Below are 7,149 nucleotides of genomic sequence, written 5' to 3' on the forward strand. Positions count from 1 at the left end.
CTATCCATGTCAAATCTTTTCAACAACTCTTTGTAGTACTTAGATTGGTTGATGAAGATTCCATCCTTTAGTTTCTTAATTTGGAGTCCAAGAAAATAGTTCATCTTACCCATCATGGACATCTTGAATTCTCCTTGCATCATCAATGAAAATTCTTCACACATTTCTTTGTTTGTTGAGCCGAATATGATGTCGTCAACATAGACTTGAACCAATAAAGTGTTACCTTTTATTTTCTTAATAAACAAGGTCTTGTAAACCTTACCCTTTTCAAATCCTCTTTCATAAATAAAGTTGCTAAGTCGATCATACCACGTCCTTGGTGCTTGTTTTAAGCCATAAAGAGTTTTCTTCAACTTGAAGACATGTGAAGGATTCTTGAAGTCTTCAAAGCCCGGGGGTTGTTTGACATAGACTTCTTCATTGATGTATACATTCAAGAAGGCGCTCTTGACATCCATTTAGAATAACTGAAAATTTAATGAACAAGCATAAGCAAGTAATAAGCGGATAGCTTCTAACCTTGCAACCAGAGCGAACGTTTCTTCAAAATCAATGCCTTCCTCTTGATTGTATCCTTGGATCACCAACCTTGCTTTGTTTCAAACAATTATACCATTCTCATCAAGCTTGTTCTTAAACACCCATCTGGAACATATGATGTGTTTACCACTTGACCTAGGGACAAGTTCCCAAACTTGATTCCTTTCGAATTGGTTTAACTCTTCTTGCATTGAAACTATCCATTGACCGTCTTCTAAGGCTTCATCAACTTTGGAAGGTTCAATTTGCAAAACAAACGCCATATTCAAGCATGCATCTTTGAGATTTAATCTTATTGCAATGCCTTGACTAATATCACCAATGCCTTTATCAATTGGATGATCTCTATGAGTTCTACATTCTTTAGGTATATCATTATCATTTGACTCTTGTTGAATTGGTTCTTCATGATGTTCCGTTTGATTATCATGGTTGACTTTGGAAGTATCTTCTCGAGGAACATATACAATATCATCATCATCATACAAAACAACATCCTCCTTGGAGGGGTTAGCTTCATCGAAAGAAACATGCATATATTCTTCAATAGTTAAAGTTCGTTTATAATAAATTCTATATGCTTTACTAGAGAGAGAATAGCCAAGAAAAATACCTTCATCGGACTTTTCATCAAACTTACTGGGGTTGTCTTTGTCATTGTTTAGGACAAAGCATTTGCATCCAAAAATGTGAAAATAAGCAATGTTTGGTTTCCTTTCTTTGAAAAGTTCATAAGGAGTCTTTTTCAAAATAGGTCTTATAATAACTCTATTACTTACATAGTATGCTATGCTTACCGCATTCGTCCAAAAATATTTTGGAAGATTCGAGTCGCTAAGCATTGTTCTTGCAAGTTCCACGAGTGACCTATTCTTTCTCTCCACCACTCCATTTTGTTGAGGAGTCCTTGGTGCCGAGAAATTGTGAAATATTCCATGTTCTTCACAAAATTCTTCGAAAGAGGCGTTTTGGAATTCTCCGCCATGGTCGCTTCTTATGGAGGGAATTTTTAGTGATTTCTTATTTTGGATTTGACTTGCATACTTCTTGAACGCCTTGAATGCATCACTCCTATGAACTAAAAAAATGTCCAAGTATATCTAGAAAAATTATCAACAATAACTAAAGCATATACATTACCTTTAAAGCTTCTTGTTCTTGATAGACCAAATAGGTCCATATGCAACAATTGTAGTGGCCTTGAAGTGGACACCACATTCTTAGGTTTGAAAGTTAATTTGGTTTGGTTTCCCTTTTGACATGCATCACATAATATATCTTTGATAAACTTCATCTTAGGCAATCCAATGACAAGATCATGCTTGACTAGTTTATTCAAGGGAGCAATTATCGTATGCCATAGCCATGCGTCATTGTTATTCACCATGAGACATTTTACCTTAAAAGACAAATCATCAAGGGAAATCATAAATATATTATTGATTCTTTTACCTTTGAGTTTTACCTCATTGGTGACTTCATCTTTAATCAAGCATTCATCTTTTATGAACTTGATCTTAAAGCCTTTGTCACAAAGTTGGCTAATGCTTAGAAGATTGTGCATTAGTACATCAATATAAAGAACATATTTAATGGATGTGAAATGTGGTGCTCCAATTTTTCCTATTCCAATAATATTTCCTTTGTTGTTATCTCCATAAGTAACATAACCCTTGGCCTTAAGCACTAGATTTGAAAATTTGTTCGGGTCTCCCGTCATATGCTTGGGACAACCACTATCTAGATACCATAGATTTGATGTGGCTTTCAAGCATACCTACACAAAAATTAAGTTTTGTTAGGTACCCAAATTGCTTTGGGTCCTTCATAACTAGTACATTTCTTTACCCACACGTAATGCCCACTTGCCACACTAAAGTTTCTAACATAGCAAGCATTAGGTTTATGGCCACTTATACCATAATAAAAACAAGTTGGACCAAAATTGCTTTTATATCTAGGAATATAATATTTCTTTTTAGAAAATCTTTTCCTTTTAGGGTAGTGTCACATCTCGAAAAATACGATTCCTCACGATGGTCGCGGAAAAAATTAGTCCGAACAGAGTCGCCGCCGAACTTTATTTATCCCAATGAAGGAATAGGAAAATATCGATAAAACCTTTCAAAAATATAATAATGGTCGTCGCAACCATATTCGGGTTCGGGAGTCGATTGCGTAAGGGGAATGTATTAGCATCCCTCACGTCCGTTGTACTCAACAGGAACCTTTTAGTTAAATTTGCGATTTGAATGCTAACTAATGTTGTTTGTTTTCTTTGAGTGATAAAAATATTGAAAAAAGATGGATGGAAACCTCAGAAGGGGAAAAAGGGAGGTTTTTTTATTAGTGTGCTTGCAAAGATATAACAATCTCCTGCCTACGTATCCTTATAGTGCAATAAGGAAATCAGAGCATTCGTAGTTCGGGGAACTACGGTTGGTTGGTGTCTTTTAGTGAACAACTGTTTAGATCACGTTCTAAAGGCTAAATGTTGACTTGTTTACTCTCGACGGAGGCTTAAACACTAGTTTGTTATGCGCGTTTAGAAGGGATTAAATAATGTTCTTTCTGAAAAGAGTTTTGGTCACACGAGGGTGACAAGTTGGATTAATATGTTTGATGTTTTGTTTGATTGGTTTCGATCGCACATGGGCGAGAAGAAGATAGATTTGATGTGTTGAGATGTTTTTTGTTGGATGACGATTACTCAGATAGTCGAGTAAGGCAACTCGTATCCTAATAGTCGAGGAGAGGAATCGAAGGCTCTAGACCATCTCCCTTTTCATCCTTAATTGTAAAAGGATTTGATAATAGTTAAGGTGTTTTGAATGGATGATGAGTACTCGAATAATCGAGTAAGGCAACTCGTATCCTAATAGTCAGGAAAGGGAATAGAAGGCTCTAAACCACTTTCTTTTTCATCTAAATTATCATGAAAATAAGTTTGTGTATGGTTGTTGTAGTTTAGATAAACGACAAGTACTTGAATGACTGAGCAAGGCAACTCATATCCAAGTATTTGAGGAGAGGAATTGAAGGCTCAAGACCATCTCCCTTTTCGTTTAGTTATTATGAAAGTGATTTGATTTAATTTAATTTTGTAGAGGAATGACAATTGTTTGACTAACCGAGTAAGGAAACTCGTATTCAAACAATCGAGGAGAGGAGTTGAAAGCTCAAAACCATCCCCCTTTTCATCATTTTTATATTACGAAGATGATTTGATTTAATTAGGTTTTTAGGATTTTCAAGAGGAATGACAATTGTTTGACTAACCGAGTAAGAGAACTCGTATTAAAAAAATCGAGGAGAGGAGTTGAAGGCTCAAAACCATCCCCCTTTTCGTTTCTAAATGAAGTGATTTTAATCGTGATTAGGTATTTTAATTTGATTTGAATAAAAATACTCGATGTTGAATCGAGGTTTGAATAGGTGTTTGCGAATAAATTGGATTATTATTTGTGTATCAATCATCTACTCGATTAATTAAAAATCGAATAGGTCTAATTGTAAGAAAGCCCAAGAGTAAGCTATGTGAAGTTGATGGCGATGCTAAAATCGAATAGGTCTAATTGTAAGAAAGCCCAAGAGTAAGCTATGTGAAGTTGATGGCGATGCTAAAAGCGATCGACTTACGAGGGTGTTTTAAAAAGGACTCGACATTGAATCGAGGTTTAAATGTGATTGTAAAAGTATCATGCATGACTTATGAAAAATTACTCAAATAAACAAGTCAAGCGAGCACAAAGTACTAATTCAAGAAAAAAAATACTCAAGAAATAAATAAATAATTAATCAATAATCATCACATTAAGCATTAATATATTAATTAAATAAAATAAACTAATTAAACAATATTAGAAAAAAATATAATGAAATAAATGGATGATACAAAAAACAAAAGAATAAATAAACGAAAATAAAGAAAAATAAAATGGGTAAGTGGGCCTTAAAATAATGACTAAGCCCAAATGGGTGCTGCCAGACCTAAAACGGGGGGTTCCAAAAGAAAACGTGATATAGGCCCTAAGTACGAACGACCCATTCAAATTCTGAAAGGCCTAAAGAAAGTCTCAGTCAACCACGTTGACTAAGAGGGATGCTCCAAACCGGCGGATCTGGAGATTTGACTTGGTCTGTAGATCTCGCGGTGGAAATAAGGAGATGCATGATAATAGGGAGTATACTAGCGCGCGAGATTAATGGAAAAGGGTCATCCTGTTGGTGACAAGTGTCCATGGTGGAGACACTTGTCACCACCGCCCCTAAGCCCATAGTGGAGACTTAAAACTACTGACCCAAAGAATTGAAATCATTTCAAGAAAAAATTCTCTCTCTTCACTCCCAAACGCAGTATGCTCTGCAAGTTCTCTCACCCTTTATGAGAAACCTTCACCAGAGAAGATGGTGGTTTCCAGCCACCTGAGGAGGCGTCACCTTCTTCTTCGGCATACCAACCCAAAACCAAAAACGTTAAACACTAACCCTCCTTCTTTTTTCCTCCTCGATCCGAATCTGAAAACCTTTTCTTCCAAATCCTCCATATATGACCGGGTCGACCTCCCCAACTCAAAACTCAAATTCTCTCCCTAAACCCAAAGTCAAATTCCCTCTTACATACGAACCCAGAACTATCAATCCCCAAAATGACAATAGAAAAAGCCATAAACCACAAATACGAAACCAAACCCTAAATTAAAATTAGCCACCAATGTTAATGATTTCAAAAACACAAGGGGTTTATGCTCAACTATATGTGACGAAGACAATGGTGACCGAAAATTAAAGAGATAATGAAGACTCACCAGATCGGAGCTAGTCCGACAATCTTTTCGGCAAGGTCAATATCTTTCGAATCTTTTTGTCTTCTTACTTTTCTATTCTTCCGTCCCTTTTTCTTCTCCTTCTCTGTTAGACACTTTAGAGTATGCTTATAGCTCAACCTTACTCAAACTCTGATGCTGAGTTTGAGAGGTTAATAAAAAATGAGCTTTATGATTGGTGAGGGAAGAAATTCGTAGAGTAACCTTAGGACCTCCTTTGCGATGGCGTAATAGTCGTATTTATAGGGCATGAATGGGAAATGAGGGTGGAATGAGATACGTGCGAAAATTGTTAGTTTCTTAGGATTTTTCCTTGACTCGTGTGTAAATCCGTTGAGAATGAGGTGAGCTGTGATTTTCTGTAGATTATCTTGTTGGTACATTTTATACAATCCCTAACTTTGTGGGATTCCCTTTGTGAGTGGTGTGAGGCGGGTTTTGCAGCGCTAATTCATAATCTTTCTTAATTCCTCATATGATAATGTGTATGATGTATAACTTGCTGCCGATGATTGCGTTTTGAACATGTAATGGTCGGTATAATACATGTCGTGCGTTTGCTTTGAGGGTCCCATTTTGGGTTATTTTGTTTTGCTTGATATTTTAGTATTTTATTGCACTACATCTGCACTTTGTTATGATAATTTTGCCAAGTAATTATTGAGTAGAATATGCTGTGCAAAAAAATATGAATACCGTAATAATTGATGGAATTTCGGTGTTTACGCAGGTCTTGCTGAGAGAAAATGAAGGACATGGTAAATGAAGGACATGGTAAATCAAGGACATGGTAGGAGTGTGGAAAGCATAGGCACGTGGGGACCGTTCAAAGACGTCGAATCCTCTTTCACTTTTTTGTACTTTTTTTTTGTATTAGACATCATGGAACAATACTTTGTATTAGTAAAATATTTTATCCATGTAGTGTGCAAACTTCTATCTAACGAAGTACTTATTTTAATTGCAAGTTGATCACTCCATCTTATTACAAATGAAATCTGAAGGTTTGATTCATCATAAGACAATAATCAACATCCAATTAAAACAAATTGAAGGTTAAGAGAGAACAACAAAGAAAAGATGTTTAGGGAAAGAAAGTTAACAAAAGTAAATTCCTTTGACCCTTTTTTTTTTTACCTATTTTCTGATTTATTACCATGAGCAACAAAAAGTGATGATGCAAACACCAGCGCCAAGCCAACAAGGTTGACAAGTACTTAAAAATACAAATGTGGTCATTTATTCAAAAAAAACTTGCCCTGAATGGATTCATACAAATGAGATTTTGATTAGTGATGCAACATGACCAAATGAAATGGTCATGGGACCATAAATTAAAAACTTTATGATACAAGAAAGAAATGTAAGACAAAAATCGGGGTATGACAACTGCCCCTATTTAATTACCTTGAACCAGAAAATATGAATGACAACAGTCTTCATACATTCATGGTGGAAGGTGATTAAATACAAAAAAACCCGAATTTGTACTTTGAGATGCAAGGATGAGATGCAGGAAGAAAATGCAGTGAGAAATACAGTAAGAAAAGTTATCAGAAGGTAAAAATGAAATGATCAAGACTCTTTGGGAATCATCAGAACAAAATCTCGGATGCCATGGTCGAGATATTCCAATAGTGGAATGATGCCTCAACTGTATCTACAACTTTCTAAAAATTAGCAGATCATTATCTTGAACTGAACATATGAGATTCCCTGAGGATCAACAAGGCAGTATCTTACTCTTCGAGGATACTAGAGCAGTATCTCTAAAAACGAG

At 35.7% G+C, this 7,149-nt stretch overlaps 1 long non-coding RNA gene across 1 annotated transcript; it reads left to right on the forward strand.

The window, feature by feature from the left end:
• The first annotated feature begins 4,631 nt into the window (after positions 1-4,631).
• LOC127125779 (uncharacterized) lies at positions 4,632-6,366 on the forward strand. The gene is made up of 2 exons (XR_007804803.1): positions 4,632-5,386; positions 6,100-6,366. It is a non-coding gene; the product is annotated as an uncharacterized LOC127125779 (long non-coding RNA).
• Positions 6,367-7,149: the final 783 nt, after the last annotated feature.

Source organism: Lathyrus oleraceus, chromosome 3 (genome assembly GCF_024323335.1).
Source record: "Lathyrus oleraceus cultivar Zhongwan6 chromosome 3, CAAS_Psat_ZW6_1.0, whole genome shotgun sequence".
Lineage (NCBI taxonomy): Eukaryota > Viridiplantae > Streptophyta > Magnoliopsida > Fabales > Fabaceae > Lathyrus > Lathyrus oleraceus.